Genomic DNA, 27,927 nt, shown 5'->3' on the forward strand with positions numbered 1-27,927 from the left:
TTGCTAGAAATGATTATTGGAAGTGTTTTTCACAGGTTCTGAAGAACTGTTTTCTCCATTTTTAGCCGGTACTCTGCCGGATTTTCTATAAAATTTTCGGAACCTTTAATAAATAATAATTTCGATAAATGACCTAAATAAGTTATATTTCACAAGTTATATTCAAAACTATAATAAAAATAAATTAGGGAAGAATAAAAATGATTGAGATGAAATAGAGTGTTAAAATTTTACAGTGTGACATATCTTACTCGGATATCTTGTAGGCGGGTAAGGGTGTCTAGCTGCATAGTCGCTTGCATCGCATATAATCTCAAATGAAAGCTCCCAACCTAGAGCTTGCATGATGGGTACTGAAATCAATGCTTCATTTATCTTGTAAAAAAAAGTGAGGCATTCTTCAACAAAATCAAAGGGTGGTTTAACACGTGTGTTAAAGGCTTAGCTATTTTGGAAAAATCCTTGACAAATCTGCTATTAAAGCCTACATGTCCCAAAAAGTTTCTATCTCCTTTAATTGATGTTGGTGCTGGCATTTTCTCAATGACTTCAATTTTTCCTTTGTCCAGCTCAATGCCTCTTTCTGATACCAGATGACCAAGATATGCTCATGAACCATGAAATGGCATTCTTCACACTTAAGTGCTAGGTTTGACTCCTCATATATTTGTAACACTTTGAAAAGATTAGTTAAACATTCATTAAAAGTAGTGCCATAGACAGCGAAATCATCCACAAATACTTGCACGATGTTTTCATTGAAATAAAAAAAATATAGCCATCTTGAATCTTTGAAAAGTAGCAAGGGTATTGCATAAACCAAATGGCATTCTCCTATAGGCAAAAGTGCCATAGGGATAAGAAAAAGTTATCTTTTCTTAGTTTTTATAGTGAATTGGGATTTCCAAAAATCTCGAGTACCCATCTAGGTAACAGAAATAAAAATGCTTGGCTAGTTTTTCAAGCATTTCATCAATGAATAGAAGAAGGAAATGGTCTTTCTTAGTGGCATTATTTAGTTTCCTATAATCAATGCTCATTTTCCATCTGTTGACTATCCCAATAGGTATTAGCTCCTTGTTTTCATTCTTTATTATAGTCATCCTATTCTTTATTATTAAGTACCCTATGTAGTGAACTCACCCATTTACTATTAGAAATAAGGTAAATTACTCTTACATCTAATAGTTTTGAAATCTCCTTTTTGACTACCTTTTTCATGTAAGGTTTGAGTCTTCTTTGGTTCTCAATTATGGGTTTACTATTTTCCTCCATAGTTATTCTATGCATGCAAATAAAAGGGCTTATTCCTTTTAGGTCATCTATAGTCTACCAAATGATCTTCCTATGGTTGCTCAATTTTCTCAACCATTTCTGTTCCACTAAATTGGTTAAAATAGCATTTATAATCATAGGAAAAATAGAGTTTGGGTTAAGAAATGCATAACTGTGAATGGAAGAAGAGGTTTCAGTTCTACTTGATGTGCCTATTCTTTAGTGGTTACGGTTGATGTGGTTGAGATTTGCTTTAGCTCCTTAGTTTGTAGTGCTTAGGATGATGGTAGTGGTGGGCTAGCTTTTAGTATTTGTGCACAAGCTGCAATTTCTTTATTTTCATATTCAATGGTACTGTTATGCAAGGTATAAGCTTCTAGAGGATCTTTTGGATATCTATTTTAGAACTCCTTTTCTATTAGCTCATTAATATTATCTACCATAAACACTGTCAATTTTTGCTTTTGCTTTATGGCTTGAAATAGGTTGAATTCTACTTCCTCTTCTCCCACTTTGAGAGTTAACTGCCTATTTTTAACATATATAATGGCTATGATAGCTGCTAAGAAAGGTCTTCTAAAGATTATGGGAATTTAATCAACTTCTTCCATCTTTAAAGCAAAAAATTCAAAATTTATGAAGAATTTGCCTACCTTTATTAGAACGCTTTATAAAATTCCAATCGGATACTTCTGAGATCTGTCCTTGATAGCAAAGAGACGATGAGTCGGCTTTAATTATCAACATTTAGCTTGATAGATGGAGAGAGGCATAGGACTGACACTTGCTCCCAAGTCACAAAAGGCTTTATCAATGTTCATGTTACCTATGAGACAAGGAATGGAGAAGCTTTCAGGATATTTCAGCTTTGAGTGTAGTTTGTTTTGTAGTATTGCACTGCATTCTTCAGTTAGGGCCATTGTCTCATAGTTATCAAGTTTCCTTTTATTAGAAAGTATTTTCTTCAAAAACTTTGTATAGGATAGCATTTGAGATAAGGCTTCTATGAAAGGGATGTTGGTGAAGAGTTTTTACAAAACCTCTAAAAATTTTCCAAACTACTTGTCCAGGTTAGCTTATTGGAATCTTTGAGGAAAAGGTAATAGTGGTTGTGTCACACCTTACCCCTCTGTAAGGCATAACATGATCCCGTAGTATACATAATGAATTACCGAACTTTGCCTACCAATAACCCATTGAATACACTATAAGGGATTTTAAACCAATTTCCATTTCTTTTTAAAGTGGTGGGTAATTTTGAACAGGTATTAAAAAAATCTTTAATTGAAGTTATGTTATAATCAAATTTTTAATTAATTTAAAATCTCCACAATTTTTATAGAAATTTCGGCAGAGTGCCATTTATAATTTGGAAAAACAATTCTTCAAAAACTTGTGAAAACACTTCCAATATGCAATTTATTCCTCAACTCCAATATTCTCAACTCAAGTCAATCTCAACAATACAATTCAAACTCAATTCAGTACCATTTCCAGCAATTAAAAAAAAAATTTTCAAAATAATTGAGCATTTCATAAATTGAGATAAGGGGTTTATATTACAATATTTTTACAGATCAAAATAATTTACAAACTTAATTATACAACTGCTCAACTCTGAATAATGTACATACATATAGTTCATATACATTAAAATAAAAATTTACAAAGGGGTATAATATGTTTACCCGGCAAAAATCTAAAATGTTGTTACTTCAATTACAAGCAGCCTACTCTGCTGCTTTATCTGTCTCTCTACCTGCGACAGCAACAAGGAGCTATCGCTGAGCCAAGGACTCAGTGGTGCACAACTTAAAGGAAATAATTATTTAACAATAAATAAGTCACTTGATATGTTAACACATTGTAACACCCTCCCTGTAGCAACTCCGTACATTCTGCTGTTCCGGTGACCAGTGTCGATCTAGGCAGCTAGAACGTCTGGAAAAATATTTAAACTAAAGTAAAGAACCATAATTAACTCAAATATTAATAAGAACAATTTAGGAAAAATTTTAGAAATAAAATACAACTAAGTTAAATGAGCCGGTGCCTTAGCGATGGGTAACCCAGTGGGAAGTTGCGGTCCTCGCAACTATAAGCCCTAAACCCTGGAGAAAATTTATAAAATAATTTTTGGGACTCCAGAGAAGAGTCATTGAGGTTTCTATGGCATTAGAATGCCAAGAAAAGGCTTAGAAAAATTTTTCAATCGGTACAGACAATTTTGGCTTAAAAAGTAAAACGGAGGGCATTTTGGTCATTTCATCATTATAGATGATTTTTGACCGACTTCTCCAGTTAAGTAAATAATTATTATGATCTAAAATATGAATAAATATTTTTAAAAATTGAATTGAAAATGAGTAGCAAAGAAAACAAAAGAAAATGAATTAAAATTGCAATTTTGACCTCATGCTTATGTCACTAAGCACTGTCACCCAATCACATTGTAACACATGCCCATAAACTACTTAAAATTAGTTAAATGGGCAAAAAATTAAAAAGAAAAAACTGCACTCTTCTTCCTCATTTCCCATCCACCATAGCCAAGAAGCTCTCTCTCCATTTTCTCTTTTAAAGCTTGATTTTCCTAAGCTTCCTCCCCACAAAACCCTAAACTCACTTCACTAAAAATCATTCCCACATCTTGGAGAAGCTAGTTGTAGCAAAAAGAAGATAAAGGATTGAATTTTTTTTACCTAGAAATTCTGCTCAAAGAGGTTAGTGTCCAATCTCCTATCTCTTTTACTTAATTCATGTCTATTGGCATGAGATAAGTGGAAAAGTGTAAGAAAAACAAAATAAAACTTATGTATATTCATCCCTACAATTTGGGCAGCCTAGGGATGGTTAGGGTTTGATGAATTTACTTGAAGTAAAGTGTTTATGAGCTCCCCATAGCATGAGATGAGTGATTGAACATGTAAGAGTAAGTGAAATGCAAGTGTGATGCATGAATGAACCTTGAAAATGTGAACACTTGAACAACATTAGGGTTTGCTCATGTGATAGTTCATTAACCTTGTAATGGTCAATTAGTGACCATTTGAATGTGTATGATGAGGAAATGAAGTGAGTTGAGGCTTGGCATTTGAGTGTGGGTGAGCTGCCTTGGCTAACCTGGAGGACTAAGCATGAGTCCAGCAGGTTTGGGTAGCTATAAATGGAGTTGTAGAGGTTCAATTGGTGCAAGGCCAATTGGACATGAAACTAGACACATAATGGCACAACTTTGGTACAGAAACCCTACCTAGAAAACCAAACCAAGTTGACCTAAAAATTGCCCTAATCCGAGTGATTTGCATTCTACCTAGGCAAAATGACCAAATGAATAGTGTCTATTCATTTGGTCAAAACTCAGTGTAGAAAGGTTCAATTAACCTAAAAGTTTACCAGCAGAAAGCTGAGATATAGACCTACAACTTTCATGAAGAAACCTAACCCAAGTTTTGATTATAACATGTTCAAAAAGTGACCTGCAGTTACTGCACAAAACACTGTAGATTTGGTCAGTCCAGAAAATCTGGAAAGTTTGCAATCCAGCCAGTTATGGTGTTTAGGCCATAACTTGAGCCACAAAACTCCAAATGGAGTGATTCAGAAAAAAGAAATGTAATTAGACACAATAAGAAAAAACTTTCATGTTGACAACTTTGCCAAATTCCTACTGTAAAAATGACCAATGGAATAGTAAACACAAGGCTTAAAATCTGAAAATTTTGAACAACTAGCACTAAGCTTAGAAATGGTATTGGCAACCAATACCAACAACTTTAGAATGTAAAATGTGGTATGTTGGGAGTATTAGAACCAATGTACCTATTGCCTATGCAAAAGTTAACATTTTAGTTGACTAATGAAATGAATAGTAACACTTAAACTTAAATTTCAAGAATTGTACAATTTAAAAGTATAACATACCCTAGTACACCTAGCAAGGTTGGTTTGGATAGGTTGGCATGTCAATAGGGTTCAGTTAGCAGTACTGCACATGGCATTATGCCATTCTGTGATTTTATGGCTTTTAGCCATCGACATTAATGATGATACTTGGCCTTGTGCCTAATATTTATTGACTCATTAGGTACATTACGCACTTTACCGGGAGATACATATGTGACCGATGGTGTGATGGCCCGAGCCAGTGCTAGTTTACCCGTTTATCTAGTCCAGTCATCTAGTATAGATTACTTGGGCAACTAAAAATGGAAGTGGATAAATTTAATGAAATTATGAATATAACAAGTACAAAATAAATAAGATTACCAATAATAATAGAAAAATTATCTGCATAAGACATCAGAACATGCACTGCATATTTATTTTTATGTTATTTCTTTTTACTCTATTATTGGCACCACTAAGCATTATTGCTTGGCGTGTTGCTTTTTGCCATGCGTAGGTTCTGGAGAGACCGATAGAGAGCCTAGTAGACCATAGACTGGGTGAGACCATCTGCAGCTGTACATAGTGTCCGTGTCACCTCACCGACGTCAGTGTATTGGTAGGACATTAGGTTTCATTTTGGGTATTTTGTAATTAACTTTCTTTTCTCATGTGTAATTAAAACTTATTTAATGTATTTTGGTATTAATGTAAATAGTAAAAATTGTGTTTATGAATGAAAAAGTGAATATTTATTTATGACTTTTACATGAATATCATATGAGATGAATGATAGAGAAATAGAAATGTTGTTGAAAAATATTGAGATTTTGTTGATGAAATGGAGTTTGGGATTGATAGAAAATTTTGGAAGTGTTTTTCACAGGTTTCGAAGAACTATTTTCTCCATTTTTAGCCAGTACTCTGCCGGATTTTCTATAAAATTTGCGGAACCTCAAATAAATTATAATTTCAATAAATGACTTAAATGAATGATATTTCACGAATTATACTTCATAACTATGAAAGACATAAATTAGAAAGAATAAAAATAGTTGAATTAAAATAGGATATTTCGGTACACTGTGTGACATATCTTACTCGGTTATACAGTATACGGGTAAGGGGTGTCACATTTAGTGGTATCGAGCACGCAGTTTAGGAATTTTTGGGTCTAAATAGAGTCCATACCATGCATTGCATTTGTAAGAGTCGAGATGACACTAATGCAGATATGTTGTCTTGTTATTTTGAATAGGATATGGACCCCACATCTTAGAGGGCAGTTGAGGAGGAAGTGGAGAGTCATACTCCACTGTGCGATTGAGGCTGGGATAGGGAGAACTGCTCAGTGAGCACTGCTCAGCCTCCACAGGCCATGCTCCAACAAATGGCCGAATTCTTCAGACAAATGGCTAGGGTAATGCCACCACCACCACCACCTCCACAGAAATCACATCTGGAAAGGCGAGAAAATTTGGGCGATGGATTTCTTTGTAAGAGAGAAGATGATTACATTGCGGTGAAGAGTGGTTGAACAGAACAGGGAGAGTTCTAAAACAACTCCACTGCACTCCAGAACAAAATCTAGAAGCTGTTGTATCTTTGTTGCAAGATGATGCCTATCAATAGTGGGATATAGTGTCTAGTGAAGTGCAACCAGAAGTAATAACCTGGGACTTCATCCTCTCAGAATTCAAGAAAAAATATGTGGGTAGTGTATACCTGAAAGAGAAAAGAAGAGAGTTCATTAACTTTGAGGCGAGGCAGTGTGATGGCGAGTATGAGAAGGAGTTTGTCAGACTAAGCCGCTACGAAAGGGAGATAGTCCCTAATGAAGCTGAGAGGTATAAAAGATTTGAAGAGAGATTAAATGACAACATAAAGATCATGATTACTACCTTAGAAATCACAGACTTCACCAAGTTAGTGGAAGCTGTAATAAAAGTTAAAAAGGTTAGAATAAGTGAGTAGACCAGAAGGGAGAGCGGACAAAGAGGGGCCCGGGTCAGTCTAGCTCATCTCCTGCACCAGGAAAGAAGTTCAAAGGTCCACCTATACAGAGTTCAGGTCAACCACAAGGTCAGGGTAAGTCCTAGGGGCCCAAGCCACAGTTCACCCCTAGGAGAGGTCAGTCCACACCATCAGTGGGTAGCTCTCTAGGGACGGGGTTCAGGGGACTAGCCCCAGCATCTTCTGTATGTATGCATTGACTAAAATGGCATAAAGGGGAGTGTTGGAGAGTGGCAGTGCACAGCAGGTGTGGAGTCAGAGCATCGGTTGAGGCTGTCCACAGGCTGCTCTGACTACTCCAACACAAGCAGACAGACCTACTCCTGCACCACAAAGTGGTAGGAAATCTGGCAAATCTGAAGTAGTGGGACTATCACAGAGGCCTGCATCTGAGCCAGCAGAGAGACCTGAGGGCAGAGCACTTGGCAGAGCCTATGCCATAAGAGCTCAGGAGGAGCAAGATGCCCCGGACGTCATCAGGGGTACGTTCTCCCTCTACAATGCATCTGTGCATGCATTGGTGGATCCAGGATCCACTCATTCATACATCTGCATCAACCTACCCGTAGAAAGGGGGATATTAGTAGGGGAGAGTGACCAAGAGATCCTGGTCACTAATCCATTGGGCCACAGTATAGTGGTGAACAAAGTGTACAAGGGTTGCCCGTTAAGGATTCAGGAGTATGAATTCTTGGCAAACCTGATTGAGTTGCCTTTCCATGAGTTTGACATGATTTTGGGAATGGACTGGTTGTCCCGTCATCAGGCAATGGTTGATTGTAAGTTGAAGAGGATTTCTTTGAAAACTCCTAAGGGTAATGAGATTATAATTGTGGGGGAAAGGACAGGTTTCTTGTCTAATGTCATCTCAACCATAGTTACAAGAAAACTGATGAGAAAAGGTTGTGAAGCCTACCTAGCACATGTGGTTGATACTAGGCAGGCTAAGCCAAATCTGTGTGACATACCCACATTAAGAGACTTCCACGATGTATTCCACTGAAGAATTGCACGCTTGCCACTATAAAGGGAAATCGAATTTGCTATTGAGATACGACCGGGTATAGCACCAATCTCTATTGCTCCTTATCAGATGGCCCCCACAGAATTGAAGGAACTGAAAATTCAGCTATAGGAGTTGCTAGATAAGGGGTTTATATGCCCCAGTGTGTCACCATGGGGAGCTCCAGTGCTATTTATAAAGAAGAAGGATGGGACTTTGAGGTTATGCATTGATTCTTGCGGTTGAATAAAGTGTGATGAAGAATAAGTATCAGTTCCTAAATTGACAATCTGTTTGATCGATTAAAGGGACCGAGTATTTTCAAAAATTGATCTCATAAGTTTCTTGGGGCTATTTGGGTATTCTGAAGATTTGTGAAGGATTTTCCTTAATAGTTGCTCCAATGACCAAGTTGTTATACAAGAATGTCAAATTTGGTGGAATGACAAGTGTCGAGCCAATTTTGAGAAGTTGAAGGCTATGTTGTGAGAGGCACCAATGTTAACACACTAGTGTTGCGAAAGGACTTTGTGGTCTCTGATGATGCCTCTCATAATGGGTTAGGGTGTGTATTGATGCAAGAGGGAAGGTGGTCACCTATGCTTCCCGGCCTAAGGCCACATGAACAGAATTATCCTACCCATGATCTAGAACTTGTAGCAATTATCTTTGCACTGAAGATATGGAGACACTACTTGTATGGTGAAAAGTGCTATATTTACACTGACCACAAAAGTCTGAAATACTTGCCCACCCAAAGGGAGCTCAACCTTAGACAGAGGTGATGGATTGAGTTCCTGAAAGACTATGATTGTGTGATTAACTACCATCCTGGGAAGGCAAATGTAGTTGCTGATGCTTTGAGCAGAAAATCCATCACAGCTTTGAGATCATTAAATGCTCATCTATCCTTGGCTCGAGATGGAGCCATTTTAGCTGAGTTACAAGTGAGGCCAAACCAGCTATAGCAGATTTTAGATGGGCAAAAGGTAGATGTGAAATTAATGACTACGTGAGCAAATTCTCGGAAGGAAAGCAAGCGACTTTGAGTTGGAAGAAAATGGGTGTCTGTACTACAAAGGAAAATTATGTGTACCAGATGATGGGGAATTGAAAGCCAGTATTCGGAAAGAGGCACATACCAATGTTTATGATATACACCCAGGAAGTACAAAAATGTATCATGATCTAAAGCTTCAGTATTGGTGGCCTGGTATGAAGAAGGACATAGCTGACTATGTGACTAAATGCTTAACATGTCAGCAAGTCAAGGCGAACATCAAGTTCCATTGGGTTTGCTACAGCCTATATGCATACCTAAATGGAAATGGGATTGGGTCACCATGGATTTTGTAAGTGATCTACCTCTCACCCAGAAGAAGCATGATGCAGTATGGGTGATAGTAGATAGATTGATGAAGTCAACACACTTTCTGCCAGTTAGGACTAACTACTCATTGGAGAAGTTAGCAGAATTGTATATCAGTGAGATAGTTAGACTGCATGGAATTCCACTTTCCATCATATCTGATCGAGACCCAAGGTTTAAATCAAGATTTTAGAAGGAGTTGCGTGAATCCTTGGGTACACAACTCCATTTCAGCACAGCTTTCCATCCTAAGACGGATGGGCAATCAGAAAGAGTAATCCAGGTAAACAATTGAAACCTATTGAATTAATAAAAATAATGAACTTAAATTATAATAATAACAAGAAATATATGTCATGTACTTTAGGATATTCTGAGGAGTTTTGTCATTGAGTTTGAGGAAGTTGGGATAGATACCTCCCAGCAGAATTTGCATACAACAATAGCTACCAAGCTAGCATCCAAATGGCCCCATATGAAGCCTTTGTATGGGAGAAATTTAGAACTCAATGTCTTTGGTGAATTGGCGAGACAAGCTGTAGGCCGGACACGATGAAACAAACTGAGGAAATGGTAGAAGTAATCAAAGCCAATCTGAAGGTTGCCTCAGACAGACAGAAATCCTATGCCGACCTAAAAAGAAAAGAAATAGAATATGCGGTTGGTGACAAAGTGTTCCTCAAGGTGTCACCTATTAGTAATATGCTCTAGAGCATATCATTTAGTATGTATCTTGTACATCTTCTATTAATAAAAGGCATTTTCACTTTTCCGTTTACATAATATATTTATGTGTAATAGAAAAGGTTCATTGATATTTTGTTAGAAATTATATTCTTAAGTTATTAAGAATATGAGTGACAGTATCTCTAGCATAAAGTATCATAAATAGGTTCACAATCGAGGATACTTCACAATAAGGACATGACTTATCCAGAAAGATTGTATTCATGTTTGTTCCCAAGTTATTTAAATGAGATATAAATAAGATGGAATGGTGAGTCTCATGCCATATGACAAACATGATAGGAACTTATACATGAAAAGTAGGTCAAACCAGTGACACTTATGATAAGCACAAGGAGTTTACTCTTGTCAATGTATTGTCATAAATCATATCAGTGCATATAATCTTTAGATATGAGATAGCACAGTTATCTTGTATATAGGTGGTTTGAGTTTGATACTGCTTTCATACCTGTACTATGTATGGGTATATGGGCATGTGTTGGCTCCTACTAGTTATATATGGAGGTAGGTGTTGATCAATATAGAATCTGTTCCTCTAAGTAAATAGGGATAAAATCCTATGTTCATTTAATTGTTCTTGATGTTTCAACTTCTTGGCCAGGACAGATAGATTTAATCAGAAAAGGGTTTTTGATGAGAAAATCTTTTAATCAAGAACTGGAATTAAAGAGAACATAATATTCATAGCAAATGGGGTTTGACATAAACCATGACTCCAGCTTGAGTTGGGATTTTGTAACAGAGAGATTCTAGTGTATGGTAACATATGATTATAGGTTCATTTAAGGTAAACCTTATTACTAATTGGGTGGCCATGGCATGCTATGCTAGGTGTTAACCATGGTCTATGAGTTGCATAAAATGATTTAGAGAAATCATTTATGGTAAGAAAGAGTTCTGATGATATTAAGAGTTGATATCATGTCTCATTGCCAATTAGTGATGAGCCTAGTAAGTCATACACATACATAAGAAATCACTAAATTAAATATGATTTAATTCATTCATTAATTAAAGAGTTAAATAGATTAATTAAATAGGTTTGGTTTGTAATTAGAATGCAAAGTCCCTAGCATGACTTGAAACCAAATCTAGGTTATTTAATGTACAGTATAAGTTAAATTTATATTTAAAGTATTTAAATATGAATTTAATTAATGAGAAATTAATTAATAGAGATTAATTAATTAATTTATATTTGATATAAATTGATTAGAAGAAGAGAAATAATTATTTTGGGTTGAGAACTCAAAATTAAGGCACAGGAGCATTTTGGTCATTTCACAGGGTGACATGTGGCACCATGAGATGGTGACACATGGCATTACACATAAGCTTGCCAAATGTCTTTTAATCATGTAAAATGATTAAAATTAATATTAAATATAGGTTTGACACTTGGCACAATGTGATTGGGTCAATTAAACCTATAACCAATCAAAAGGTGACATGTGGCAAGGGTTTTATGTGGTGACCTAGCTATATAAGTGTTGCTATGAAAAGAAAAATAACAACCAGCTGCTACTCCTCTTTGTGCCACCAACCAAAGGCTCCTCTCCCTTCTCATCTTCTTCATCTCTCATCTATTCCAAGAGATTAGCAAATAATCTCTTGAATTAAAAATATTAGAAATCGTTTCTAGTGTTCTGTTTACATCTTTAATCTCTCAAATGGCAAAACTTGATTTTCTAATGTATAGAAAAAGCTTTAGAAGTTGTTCAAGGGCTGCCATAGGTGATCTTGGTGTGGACAAGCTAGAAGGACAACATCTGGTGTCCTAAAGACGCATCCCAAAGGTACAAATACACTGCAGTGCATCAAGAGGTTAGTGTATTTATTCTTGATTTAATATAGAGTTCTAAAATTAATCTAATTAATTCTAAAATCTTAAATGGAAAATACAGATCCAAAAACAAATTAAAAGAGTTTTAATATGTTGTTTATCATTGAAATCAAATAGATAAAAATAAATCTTGCATGATGCATGTGACCCTAGGTGAAAATTTTTGAATTCAATGGTATAAACTTATGTTTTTCATGCTTTTGCTCCTTCAATTGGTATTAGAGCCACTATATTTGCCATTTAGATTGTTGATTATATGATTTAATTGTGTGGAATAATCATGAGATGATAGATCCATTGCTGGTTAGAGAAAGAAGTGTGGCGGCATGCTTGATCTCACTGTTACACCCTACCCCTCTATAAAGCATAACATGATCCCATAGTATACCTAATGAATTACTAACTTCATCTACTGATAACCCATTAAATACACTACAAGGGATTTTAAAACTTTTCTTACTTCTTTTACAGTGGTTAGCACTATTTATAGGTGTTAAAAATTTTTTTGAACTGAAGTGAAACAGCTAACAAATTTGAATTATTAGTAATTTCTGTAAAAATTTTAGCGGAGTTCCATCTATATTTTGAATAAAACAGCTCTTCAAAAACCTGTAAAAAGCACTTCAAATATACTTCTCAATCTCAAACTCCAATAGTTAATCAACACAATATGTTTCTCAACTCAAATCCATAATAATTTTTGATATTTTCAAATTTGAGATAAAAGAAATATAGTACAAATTTTAAAAGCCAAAATAATTCACAATTTATTTTACAACTACAATGTACAATTTTATTTTACAATTGCTCAAAATCAAGAACACTATATACATACAGTGAACATACATTACAATATAAAATGCAAAATATGATATACTCAATATGCAGATGATCTCTCGATTGTAGTACTAGCGACCTAGTCTGCCCTGTCAGTCTGTCTACCTGCAACAGCAATAAAAAGCTATCGCTGAGACAATGTCTCAGTGGTGCACAACATTAACCAAATACAACTTTAAATCACAAATCACAAGTCATATAAATAGTGGATACTTAAAACCATAGTTAAATTCAAAGACAATGAATGTCATAAAGAATTTAAACTCCATTTCATAATATCATAATAAATCTCAATAAATCAAAACATGGTTAAATTTAAAAAGGCATTGGTCAATAAAATTTAAACTCCATCTCACAATCTCACAATGCATATCAATAATTCAAACACGACTTAATCATGTTCCAAAGTACAATTCGTCCCAAAGCCGATGGCTGGTGAGAATTCAATTAGTCCCAAAGGCGATGGCTAATGATGAATAACATAGCTAGCTAGCAATAATATGAGTACTCATTCTATTAGTCCTCAGCAGGCACACACCTCAACACTTGACGGAGAGGAATTCAATTTGTCCCACTAGACAAGCTAGCGAAATTCAATCAATATACATGATAGCTGTGGTTTCAAACCATTTACAATGATTTTCAATCAATAAGTATCCATCAAATATCATTCAAACAATTTTTCACAGTTTCAAACCATTTACAATACTTTTCAAGCAATAAGTATCCATTCAAACACATTTCCATTTTTTAAAACAATAATATACAAATAGTCATAATTTATTTCAATTGAAAAATTCAAAAGAAATAACTTGTCACACTCTACTCCTCATAAGATGTAACATGTTCCCGTAGTACACCTAATGAATTACCGTACTTTACGTACCGGTAACCCATTAAATATACTATAAGAGATTTTAAAACAATTTTCGTTCATTTTGGAATTGGTGGATAAAATTTTTTTCAAATTTTAAAAACCTTCATTTAGAGTCCAAACATAAATCAAATTTTTGGATATTTAAAATCTCCACAATTTTTACAAAAATTTCTGCAGTCAAATCTGTATTTTGAGAAAACAGTTCTTCAAAACCTGAAAATAGAAACACTCCCAATATATTTCTCAATCACAACTCCATTTGCAACCACCAAACTTTAAATCAACAGCAATAGCAACACTTCAATTCAAAATCCAAATTTCAAATCAAGAATTAATACCTCAAAAAATTTCATAACTCATGCACATTGCATTTTAAATTATTAATTTACAATCATAAGTTAATTTACAGATGCACAATCTCAAAAATAATATTATTACAATTTTATCTGTACAACTGCTCAAATTATAGAGATACATATGCATACTATCATATTTACATCAAACTAAACTACCAGGGTGTAGACAAATACCCGTACAAAAATTCTTCAATTATGCTCTTCTCTAACTGTAGCAGCTCGCTCTGCTGCTATGTCCATTTCACTATTTGCGACAGCAAGTTAAAGCTATCACTGAGTATATAAATACTTAGTGGTGCACAATAAAGCATAAAATGCAAAATATAAAACATTTATGAACAAATCATCATTCAAAATTCTCATAATCGCATTTCACAATTTTTTTTCTCAAATCACATTTATAACAAATCATAATTTTCAAAGCTTAATATAGCACAACTTGATCAAACAATTCAATAAACAAAGTGTTGCCAAGCAATAACACAACTTAGGCCATGACACAAAATTTCCGAACATGTCGTGTATACATCACGACAAGGCATACTCACCCCACTAATCGAAATCAATGAGAGAGGTGGCTAGCTAGCTAATGAGTACTCATTCAAACTCTCCCCTCAGACTGGAAAGCTAGAGAGGGAGGAAAGTGATCAAATATCAAACTCACCCCACAAGCAGAGGAGGAACATATTAGTATTGCCATGCCAAGTGTGAATTAAAAACAATTTAAATCAAGTTATTCAATATTTTATACAATTCACAAATCATATTTCACTCTAAACTTTTCATTTACAAAGTAGGCAACACACTATTTTTCAAATAAGATTTTCAAAGCTATAACTAAATTCAAAACCATATTATTCAAATATTTCATACAAATCAATAAATAATTTTCATTCCAAATTTCCATTGTAGCAACATTCTCAAAATTCGTAATGAACAAAACACATTCACAATGTATAACAAATCAATTTCCATTATGAAAACTATAATTTAAAAATTTTTGTGCACAAACCTGACTTGAGTCGCCTCTAGGCCTTGACTCAGTCCCTTATACCTTTCGGGTCTTTTTCAGCTGAAACACAACAATTATAGTGTTTTGTATCTTATTCATGATAAATCCAATAATTAATTCATAAATAATTAATTCTATCCCAAATATGCTTAAAATAACATTATTTTAAATTTTCATTTTAGAGTTACTATTCATTATACTATTCAAGTTAATTTGTTGACTTTCTAAGGCTTAATAGGTATGGGAATTCCAACTTCACCCACATATCACATTTTGGTCAATAAATTTGTTGGTTTTGGTTGTTTACTCAAATTCTAAGTCTTTTAGGCAAACTTGCAAATTTTTAGTTTTGGTGTCTTAAGTTGCACTATTCCATTGGTCATTTTACTGTTAGAATTTGGCAAAACTTTCTTCATAGAAAATGTTCCTTATTGTCTTAAGTTTATTCTACTTTTTGAATAACTCCAATTGGAGATTTGTAGCTCAATTTATAGCCATTTGAACAATGGCGCGGATTGGACTCAACCCGATTTTAGGCAAATTTTGGTTACAGCAGTTTTAGGTCACCAAATTTGGGTGGCCAAATGACTTAGTTAATGACATAATTTGGATTTGTGTTCTTCATGAAAGTTTTAGTTCTATATCTCATCTGTCCACTGGTAAAATATCAGGTCATTTGGACCTGCCTAGCTCAAGTTATGGCCAAATGAACAAACCTTTGTTCATTTGGTCGGTTGTATAGGTCTGTTGAGATTTTCCAAGTTTGGTCAATTTGTTCACTAGGTTTTGGTCACTTTTTGGGCATGCTTCCGAAATGAAAATGGTGTCATTTAGTGTCTATTTTAATTCCCAATTGGTCTCATACTAATTGGACTTGTAAAATTTCATTTTTGGTCCCTCAAAGGTAACTTGGTCTTGCTGCTAGCAGCATGACCACACTCAATCTGAATTTGGCCTTAACTCCAACCATTCCAACACACTTCATTTGGTCACCATTGACCATTTCTCACTTCAAATTAGGTCCAAGACATCATTTATAAGTTTCTCACATTTTTGTCTCTAAACTCTAATTTCCAAAACCCTAATTCACAAACTCTTGCATTTAGCTACTTTCAAAGCCTTTAATCATAACCATTCAACTAATTAAAGTTCATATACCCATTCAAATAAATCAAACCATGTAAATCACCCTCCCCTTCATGCTGGTCAAATTTCAGTCATGGTCCCTCAATAAATTTTTCTTTTCATTTCTTTAGTTTCTGAGCTCATTTAAAATAACTAAACATGCATTTGAAGTAGAAAATTAAAAGTTAGCATACTAACCTTTCTTAGAACTTCAATTCCTTCAAATCTCTATCTTTTGTATTTCTTTCCTCTTTCAATCTTCTTCTCAAGTGATAAAACAAGCTCTAATAAGGTTTTTATGGAAGCTATTAAGGTTTAGTGAAGAATTTCAAGCTTGAGTGCAAGCTTTAATGGAGGACCATTCATAGAGATGGGAGGGAGAAGTGGATTGGCAATGAAGATAAGGAAGAAGACCTTTATTTCTTTTTCTTTTCTTTTCTTTTCTTTTCTTTTTATCTTATGGAAGACCATATATTCCAATTAAATAAAATTTTAATTAAAATACTTATGGCATCATGCATGATGTCTTGCATGATGTCATCTCTCTTCACTTTTTCCATTTTCTATTTTTTTTTTCTATTAGTTCTTTAATATAATTCCCGACTCCAAAATTTTCTTTTCTCAGATTTTATTTACTTGATTAGGTTAGGAGGCGACTTTCAGTCAATTGACCAAATTGGCCCTCAGGTTTAACCACTGTTTACAAATAATTCAATATTTCTTACGGATCACGACCTAATTGTTTGATTGGCTTAACAACCTTTTCCTTGATTTTCTCTTTTCCCTTGTGTTTGTAATGGTACTAAGGACATGACGTCACATTTTACTATTTGAAATTTTAGTTTGAATCGACTTGTGATCGTTCCCAAGAAAGATCACCCATCATTTGTGACTCTCGGCTCGTTTAACATCTTATTTTATGTTTTTCTTATTTATACTTAACTAATTGAAAATTACTAATTATTTGTGTTTATGGCTTATCTAGTTGTCTTAAGTATGGTTCCAATCCCCTTAATTGTCCAGACTAACACCGGTCACCAGAATAGTGAAATATACCAGGCTATGTAAATAGGGGTGTTACATAACTGTTGTGCACAAACCTCTGCAAACTGTCTCTTGGCTCTGACTCAGTGTTTCCTTCCCCTTCCCTGAGTCTTTGCTAACTGAGAAACACATTTTGAAGTGTTTCAGTACTTATTTAAACTGTCTCTAACGATAATGCTTAATAATTAATTTATTGAATTCTATTATTTCGTTAGTCAACCTAAGATATCGACCCTTGATGCATTCTAGGTGAATTAGATTTTAATGTTACCAATATGTCACATTTGTAGCCTTTTAGTATTGGTACATGTTACCAAATTTATTTCCATATATATTGTGTTTTATTGCAATTTGTCGGATCCCAGTATACTGATTTGACCTAGTTGGATGACCTAGTTCCCTCGGTTTTCGAGTTTTGGTCAAAACTACAAACTTGTAGGTCTATGTCTTATTGCATGCAGGGCAAAATTTCAGGTCATTCTGAGTTGTGTAGATGAAGTTATGGTCATTTTACTATTACTGGTCAGAATGTACCAAAATAGTCAATTTAGGTCATTTTTAGGTCACTTTTGTTTCGGCCAATTTTTGCACCCGAAATTATTAACTAGTAGATTCCATCTTGATCAACACCTACCTCCATATATAACTAGTAGGAGCCAACACATGCCCATATACCCATACACAATACAAGTATGAAAGCAGTATCAAACTCAAACCACGTATATACAAGATAAGCGTGCTATCTACTGGTCTAAAGATCATATGCCTTGATATAATTTATAACAATACATTGACAAGAGTAAACTCCATGTGCTTGTCATAAGTGTCACTGGTTCGGCCTACCTATCATGTATAAGTGCCTATCATGTTTGTTATATGGCATGAGACTCACCATTCCATCTTATTTATATCTCATATAAATAACTTAAGAACAAACATGAATACAATCTTTCTGGATAATTTATGTCCTTATTATGAAGTATCCTCGATTGTGAACCTATTTATGATACTTTGTACTAGAAATACTATCACTCGTATTCTTAACAACTTAAGAATAAAATTTCTAACAAAATATCAATGGACCTTTTCTATTACACATAAATATATTATGTAAACAGAAAAGTGAAAATGCTTTTTATTAGTAAAAGATGTACAAGATACATACTAAATGATATGCTCTAGAGCATACTACTAACAATCTCCCACTAGCACTAGAGCCATTCATTACAATATCTTAGACCCATCTTCTCAAGATGTCGGTCTAACTGTACTTGTGATAAAGGCTTAGTGAATGGATCAGCTAGATTTTCAGCTGATGCTATTTTCTGCATGGCTATATCGCCTTGCCCAACTATTTCTCTGATGATGTGGTAGCGCCTTTCTATGTGTTTGGATTTCTAGTGAGACTGGGGTTTCTTATATCCAAGCGACTTCTTCTGACATTTTATGCAGCAATAAACTCAGCCTTTGTAGTGGAATCTGCAGTCATACTCTGTTTGGAACTCTTCCAACTGACTACACCTCCATTAAATATGAACACATATCCAGGGGTAGACTTTCTATCATCAATATTTGATTGGAAATTAGAATCAGTATAACCATCCAATTGCAAGTCTCCACCTCCATATATCAAGAATAAATCCTTAGCTCTTCTCAAGTACTTAAGGATATTCTTGTGATTATCGATGTTCCAAACTGGATTGGATTGATACTGCTAGTCAAACTAAAAGCATATGCGATATCGACCTAGTACACAACATTGCATACATCAAACTTCCAATAGCAGAAGCTTATGGAATCCTGGCCATTTTATCTCTTTCTTCAGGTGTCTTAGGAGACATCTCTTTAGAAAGGTGGATACCATGTCTCACTGGTAACAATCCTCTCTTGGAATCAATAAAGTTAAACCTCTTTAACTCCTTTTCCAAGTATATACTTTTGGATAAACCAATTATTATTTTTGCTCTATCTCTATAGATGTGAATCCCAAGATTATAGGTTGCCTCCTAAGTCTTTCATGGAGAATGTATTTGACAACCATAAGTATACTTTTGTCAACATACCTGTTTCATTACACATAAACGGTATGTAATACAAATATAATACAAGCAAAGTGATAGCACTATCACTATACTTCTTATATACACATGGCTCATCCTCCTTTTTAATAAAACCAAATGATTTAATGGCTTCATCAAAATGGATGTTCCAACTCCTTGAAGCTTGTTTTAACCCATAAATGGATCGCTTTAGCTTGCATACCTTGGAACCATCTTGGGATTCAAAACCCCTAGGTTGTTTCATGAAAATGTTTTCTTTAATATATCCATTGAGAAAAGCTGTTTTGACATCCATCTGCCAAATCTCATAATCACAGTATGCAATTATTGCTAATAGAATCCTAATTGATTTAAGCATGGCAACAGGTGAGAAAGTCTCCTCATAGTCGATTCCTTGCCTTTGGCGAAACCCTTTCGCTACTAGCCTTGCCTTATAGGTCTCTACCTTTCTATCAGAACTAGTTTTCTTTTTGAAAACTCATTTGTTCCCTATAGGTATAATACCTTCAGGTGGGTCAACAAGATCCCAAACTTGATTCTTATACATGGAATCAATCTTGGATTTTATAGCATCAATCCATTTTGAGCAGTCTATATACGATATAGCTTCTTCATAGGTAAGTGGATCATCTCCATGATCTACTTCTTCATGAGTAGACAACTCTTGTTCTTCTTCATGAAGGAAACCATATCTCACTGGTGGGTGAGATACCCTGGTTGTTCTACGAGGAATAGCTGTAGATGTTTCATCAATGGGTGTAGGTTGACTAGATGGATCTATATCAATCTGATCTATTGGTTGGTCATAATTCTCCAATTCTAACTCTATTTGCCTTCTTTTGCCTCCTTCTTGAACAAACTGTCGTTCAAGAAATGTGGCATCTCTACTCACCACAACCTTTTGTGATGTAGGCAAATAAAAACAATATCCAAAACTATCTTTTGGATATCCAACAAATCGACCCTTTTCTGATCTGGTTTCCAATTTATCAGTGTTCAACTTTTTGATATAAGCTGAACAACCCCAAATCTTAACATGCTTAAGACTTGGTTTTCTTCCATGCCATATCTCATAAGGTGTGGAAGATCTTGATTTGATGGAATCCTATTCGAATATACAAAGTGATTCTAATGCAAATCCCCAAAAGGAGATTTGTATATCGATATAACTTATCATACTACGTACCATATCCAATAAGTGCGATTTCTCCTTCGAGATACACCCTTCTGCTGTGGCGTCCCTGGAGGAGCCAGTTGGGAAACAATGCTGTGCTTTCTCATGTATTCATCAAATTCAGTACTCAAATATTCAACTTCACGATCTGATCGAAGAGCTTTAATACTCTTTCCTGTTTGATTTTCTACTTGATTTAAATTCTTTGAACTTTTCAAAGGATTAGTGTTTATATTTCATTAAATACAAATACCCAAACCTTGATTTATCATCAGTAAAGGTAATAAAGTAATGAAAACCGCCTCTAGCCATTTCCTTAAATGGACCACATACATTACTATGTATTAGCTCCAAAATATTTTAATCCCTTAGCCCTTATCCAACAAAGGGTGATCTAGTCATTTGCTCTAAAGGCAAGATTCACATGTTGGAAGCAGGCTCAGAGCCTAATGAGGATATAATCCCTATTTTCTCCAGTTTTTCAATCCTATCTTCTGTAGCATGACATAACCTTAAGTGCCAAATATATTTTGAACTTGAGTTGGTTTTCACCATGGCATTACATTCATTTAGATCACTTGCATTCATTTTATGTTTGTCATTATTATCCAAATAATAAAGATCATCATTCATATAACCCGAACCAATATATTTATTTCCAAAATAAATATTGCAAACATCATCTGTGAATTGAATTTTATAGCCATTTCTAGTTAAATTAGATATAGAAATGATGTTCTTAAAAGCATCAGGTACATATAAAAAGATTATCCAAACACAAAATATGTCCAAACATATAAAAAGATTTAGATCATATGGCTAAAGCTTCAACAGTTGAGCCATTACCAATCCGGACTCTAACATCTCGAGAATGCAAGCTGCTATTATTTGCTAGTTCCTACATATCATAAGAAATGTGAGAGCTGGCACCAGTATCTAAAACCCAAGTTGTAGATGAACTATGAGTATCATCAGAATCTAAATAACAAGATATGGATATACCTTCCAAAGGTGTATCCTTCTTGCTCTTCAGAGAAGCAAGATACTGCAGGCGTTCCTTTTCGGTGCCCATCCTTACAGCAGTGGAAACACTTTCCTTTGCCTCTATCAGCTTTAGTCTTCCCTTTCTGTTTAGCTAGGAATCTGAGGTTTCTTTTTATTATTGCCCTTCTTCTTGTTGGACTTTCCAGTAGAAAAAGATGCAATCAAAGCTACCTCTTTTTCTTAATTGCCTGGCATATTCTTTTGGGCAATAACCAGCATGTTGAGTAAACTAGCCAAGGTGCATTCCTGTTTAGTCATATGGAAATTTGTCACAAAATTCCCAAAAGACTCAAGAAGGGACTGAAGGATCAAATCCGTCTGTAGTTGGAAATCCATGTTGAAGTCAAGATGTTCCAAGTGCTCAATCAGCCGAATCATCTTGTGGACATGATCCCCAAAATTCTGTCCCTCATACATCCTCATGCGAAACAGCTATTTAGATATCTCATACCTAACATTCCTGCTGTGCTCACCATGCAACTCTTGTAGGTGAAGGAGGATCTCAGTCGAACTCTACATGTTTTCATCTTACGTAACTCATTCATCAGAGAAGCAAGCATGTAACACTTAGCTCTCATATCATGCTCCTTCCTCTTGTCCAAAGTTTCATGTTCCTTTGGAGTGGCCTCTGGAGGTAAGGGACCAGGAACATCTGAGTCTAGAACATATCCTATATGTTCAAGGTTCAGGACAAGTTTCAAATTTCTTAGCCAATCAGAGAGATTAGGTCCTGTCAACCTATTGCGATCAAGTATGCTTGCAAGGATATTGGATGGTGGTGGTTGTTCTGTACTCATTATTATCAGAAAATTAACTACAGAAAATAACCATATTAATTAGTAAATGAATCATGTAATTAACCAAAATGGTTATGGTCTTTTTATCACACCCTAGCCCTCCGTAAGGTATAACATGATCCCGTAGTATACCTAATGAATTACCAACTTTATCTACTAATATTCCATTAAATACACTGCAAGGGATTTTAAACCTTTTCTTACTTCTTTTACGATGGTGAGAACTATTTATAGGTGTTAAAAAAATTTTTAACTGAAGTGAGACCAGATAACACATTTGAAGAATTAATAAGTTCTGTAAAAATTTTGGCAGAGTGCCATCTATATTTTGAATAAAATAGTTCTTCAAAAACCTGTAAAAAGTACTTCCAATATTTTGTTCAATCCCCAAACTCCAATATCCAATCAACACAATAAGTTTCTCAATATTTATCAACTCAAATCCATAATAATTTTTCAGTGTTTTCAAAAGCTGAGATAAAAGATATATATCACAATATTTACAAGCCAAAATAATTTACAAATTTAGTTTACATCTTGAATGTACAATTTTAATTTACAACTGCTCAAAACCAAGAACAATATATACATACGGTGAATATACATTACAATACAAAATGCAAAATATGGTATACTCAATATACCCGATAAACTCTCTATGTAGCACTAGCAGCCTAATCTGCTTTGCCTGTCGATCTGTCTACTGCGACAATGAATGAAAGCTATCATTGAGCCAATGTCTCGATGGTGAACAACATTAAGAAAATGCAATTTAAAATCATAAGCCATAAATCATATAAGCATTGGATACTTAAAAATCATAGTTAAATTCAAAAGACAATGAATGTCATAAAGAATTTAAACTCCCTTTCACAATATCACAATAAATCTCAATAAATCACCGCACAACTTAATCATGGTTCCATGGTCAATTCGTCCCAAAAGCGGAGTGGCTAGTGAGGAATAACATAGCTAGCTAGCAAAAATATGAGTACTCATTTTATTAAGTCCTCAGCAGGCACACACCTCAACACTTGACGGAGAGGGAATTCAAAGTCAATTCGTCCCACTAGATAAGCTAGCGAGAATTCAATCAATATACATGATAGCTATGGTTTCAAACCATTTACAATGTTTATCAAGCAATAAGTATCAATCAAATATACATTCAAACAAATTTCCACAATTTAAAACAATAACATACAAATAGTAATAATTTATTTAAACTTAAAAATTAAAAAGAAATAAATAATGTGAACAAACCTCTGATAAATTTCTCTTGGCCTTGACTCAGTGTTTCCTTCCCTTCCACTGAGTCTTTGCTAACTTAAACACACAATTTGAAGCCTTTCGATTACTCGTTTAAAGTCTCTAACAATAAGGCTTAATAATTAATTTATTGAATTCTATTATTTTCCTTAGTCAACCTAAAATGTTGACCCTCGATGCACTCTAGGTGAATTAGGTTTAATGTTACTAATATGTCACATTTTATAGCCATTTAGTGTTGGTATATGTTACCAATTTCATTTCTAAGTGTATTGTATTTTATTGCAATATCTTAGGATTTCAATGTAATATTTTGACCTAGCCAGGACGACCTAGTTCCACTGGATTTTGGGTTTTAGTCCAAACTACAAACTTGTAGGTCTATGTCTTATTGCACACAGGGCAAAATTTTAGGTCATTCTGAGTTGTGTAGACCAAGTTATGGTCAATTTACCAATCTTTGAATGAATGCACCAAAATGGTAACTTTGGTCATTTTAGGTCACTTTTAGTTCGGCCAGTTTGGTACCTGAACTTGTACAAGCTATTTGGCTTGGTTTTGGCTATTTTAGGCTTTGGTGTCTCTATAAGAATTGTAGATCTATGTCTAATCTATTCATGGTAAAAATTTCAAGTCATTTTGACTGTTTTGAGTAAGTTATGGTCAAAATACTAGCTGCTTTGCTCAAATGGTAAATTTTCAAGCTTTCAAGTCACTAATCCGGTTGGTCATTTTCAAGTCACCTTTTAGGTAGAATTTAGGTAAGCTTCCTTCATAAAATTTGGCATATTTTGTGCCTAGTTTCACCTCTAATTGGTCTCATACTAGTTGAAGTCACACACTTAAGGTTCTAAGCTAAAGCGTACCTTACTGCTACACATTCTTCATCACATACCAATGACACATTCTATACTTACCAAGCTAATCCTTTCATGCCAATTCTGGTTTGTACCATAACATTAACACACTTTACATTACATTTTGATCATTTTGGGTAGCTTGTATCCACTCTTAACATACACATTATAACTTAGAATTTTCAAAGTCCAATTACAATAAATTAACTACATGAACATACCTCATTTACATGTCCAAATCCAAACAATTATTAACATATAAATGCTGCCACCATAAGCAACATAATTCAACAAACCAAACCATGAAACAACACATTTCTAACTAAACTTTAAGGTTGCCAAATCACCTCATGAACACTTCTCCTTTAAATTTGCTTTCAAGCTTCCAAAATCAAGTGCCCTATCACACATACACTTAGTATACATTATCCAAATTATTTATATACACATAAACACTTACATCAACATCTTAACAACCATTTACATGCAAGGAAAAGCTATTCACGGTGAGTTCTTGTGGCTCTGAAATGGCTCAACTCCACTAATTCATCAAACATAAATAATTCTTCCATAAATCAACTCCTTACAACATCCACTCAAAGTTTAAGGAAGCAAGATTGAAAAATACTCAGTTACCACTTTCGAAGCTTGATCAATACCTCACCAAAACTTATCTTTCTTGCTCCAAGTATGCTGCCCAAGGTGTGTGGACAAGGTTTAGTGAAGGAACCTAGTGGAAAAAGTGACTTAACTAAGGTTCCATGGAGCTCACCATGGGCTATGGAGTTTTCTCTCAAGTTGATTTAATTTGGATGTCCCAAGGCTAAAGATGACAGAATTTTCTATCCAAAGGCTAATTAAAAGTCCACTTAGGTGATGTTAGTGGAGCACTAATGAAGTTTATGATTTGTTTAATCTAAGTTTTCCATAATTCCCACATTTTCCTCATATCTTTTAACATTTTAGATTATGTACCACCATCTTAATTTTTCATGACATTTTCAAAGTGTAATATCATTTATTTTTAATAGACATTTATACTTCAATAGACATTTATTTAACTCTTAAAAATATTTTCCAAGGTTCCCGTGGTCGGGGCTAGTCAGCGGTCCACGTCGCAACTTCCGGTCTGCGATCGACCATCGCTATGGTTTTATTTCGTTTAACTTGGTTACATTTCATTGCTATTATTTTCCTTTGTTTTCTTGTATTTTCCTTTCTTGTATTTCATTATTTTATGTCTCCTCATTACTTTTAAATGTAGTTCTAGGCATCCTAAGCTGTTCGGACAACCTTTGGTCACCAAAATAGTAGAATGGTCCTCACCAGAACATAGGGTGTTACACTTTTAATCAAATTGGTCCTCCCACTAACTTAGCGAATCCTACACTTCTAAAGTAGAAAATGGAAATCCTAGTTGGATGGATTTCTAGTGTGTGATTGAATTCTTATAATTCTATTGATCATCCTCAGGTACATCCATTATTGGAATTACAATAAACTATAAGTGAGCAACTCCTAGCACATAACAACTCATGATAGGTTCAATCCTTTAAATATCCCCTAATGCTCAAAATCTCAGGTACATTAATTATTGACTTATCTTGCATTAGTTAATTTGATCCCATTGAGCCAGTAATTGTGCAAATAATGTTAATGTCCTCACGTACATCAATATTGTACCAAACCATTTACATATTTACAACATCTCATGTAACAATTATTCTTAAGAAAATCTCTTAAATTAATTGCATCTTATGCAACAATTTAAAATTTCTTAAAATAATTACCCCAATGGAGGGCCCATAATATAATTACTTTAATTATAGTATTTCCAACAATCATTTGTTTAGAAGATTTTATTGTCATCCTAATTACTATTTAGTTCTCACTTTGCACATTTTCCATTTATCATGCATATATAATATAATTGCATACATTCCATACATCTTATGCATTCATGGATAAATAGTAAATATGATATGATCATGGACTTTCTAAAGGATTCAATTGAGCCACTAAGAATTGAATCGGGCATTCTAGATGCATTTCATTCATTCATTTTACAAGAGTTGCTGAAGAGTACATAATCAACACATGATCTTGAATTCCTCCCACTGGTCCCACAATGCTCTTGACCTCCTTGAACTTCTTGTAATCCAATTACATAGTAATCCTTAGCATACCAATGAATTTAGAACTTAAATAAATGAAATTACAATCCAAAATTATTACAACCTTAATAATACATGCCCAAAATAAATTAAAATAAATTAATTAATTTATAATCCCAAAGAAACATAAAAGAAATAAATCCAATCACATTGGTCTTTTATAGTCCATGATCATCCATCATGCATATCACCATTTAACAATTAAATAAAACATACATACTTAAATTAAATTGAATATCTCATATCCAACTTAAAAATCCAGATTTGAATATAATTCAAATAAATTTAAAAATTCAGATTTGAATCACATTCAAATAAATTTAAAAATTCATATTTGAATCACATTCAAACAACCTTAAAAATTCATATTTGAATCACATTCAAACAATTTTTAAAAAATCAGATTTGAATCACATTCAAATAATTTTTTAAAAATTCAGATTTGAATACTATTCAAATAACTTTAAAAATTCAGATTTGAATATGATTCAAACAACTTTAAAAATTCATATTTGAATCACATTCACACAACTTTTTAAATTAAGATTTGAATCACATTCAAACAATTTTTAAAATTCTGATTTGAATCAAAATTTAATTGTGTGATTAAAACTCTAATTAAACAATTTAATTAGACATAGGATAGGCCTTAGATCATACAACAATTGCAGAATTTAAAACCAAACCTTGCGCCACCCATGAAGCCCAAAGATGGCGCACCATTGATGGTAAGATCAAGCATGCCGCCACACTTCTTTATCTAACTAGCAATGGATCTATCATCTCATGATTATTCCACACAATTAAATCATATAATCAACAATCTAAATGGCAAATATAGTAGCTCTAATACCAAATGAAGGAGCGGAAGCATGAAAAACACAAGTTTATATCATTGAATTTAAAAATTTTCATCTAGGGTCACATGCATAATGCAAGATTTATTTTTATCTTTTTTATTTCAATGATAAACAATATTTTAATACTGTTTTACTATGTTTTGGATCTTTATTTGCCATTTAAGATTTTAGAATTAATCAGTTAATTTTAGAACCTAGATTAAATCAAGAATAAACACACTAACCTCTTGAGGCATTGCGTATTTGTACCTTTGGGATGCATCTTTAGGATACCAAATGTTGTCTCTCTGGCTGGTTCAC

This window comes from Hevea brasiliensis, chromosome 16 (genome assembly GCF_030052815.1).
Source record: "Hevea brasiliensis isolate MT/VB/25A 57/8 chromosome 16, ASM3005281v1, whole genome shotgun sequence".
Classification (NCBI taxonomy): domain Eukaryota; kingdom Viridiplantae; phylum Streptophyta; class Magnoliopsida; order Malpighiales; family Euphorbiaceae; genus Hevea; species Hevea brasiliensis.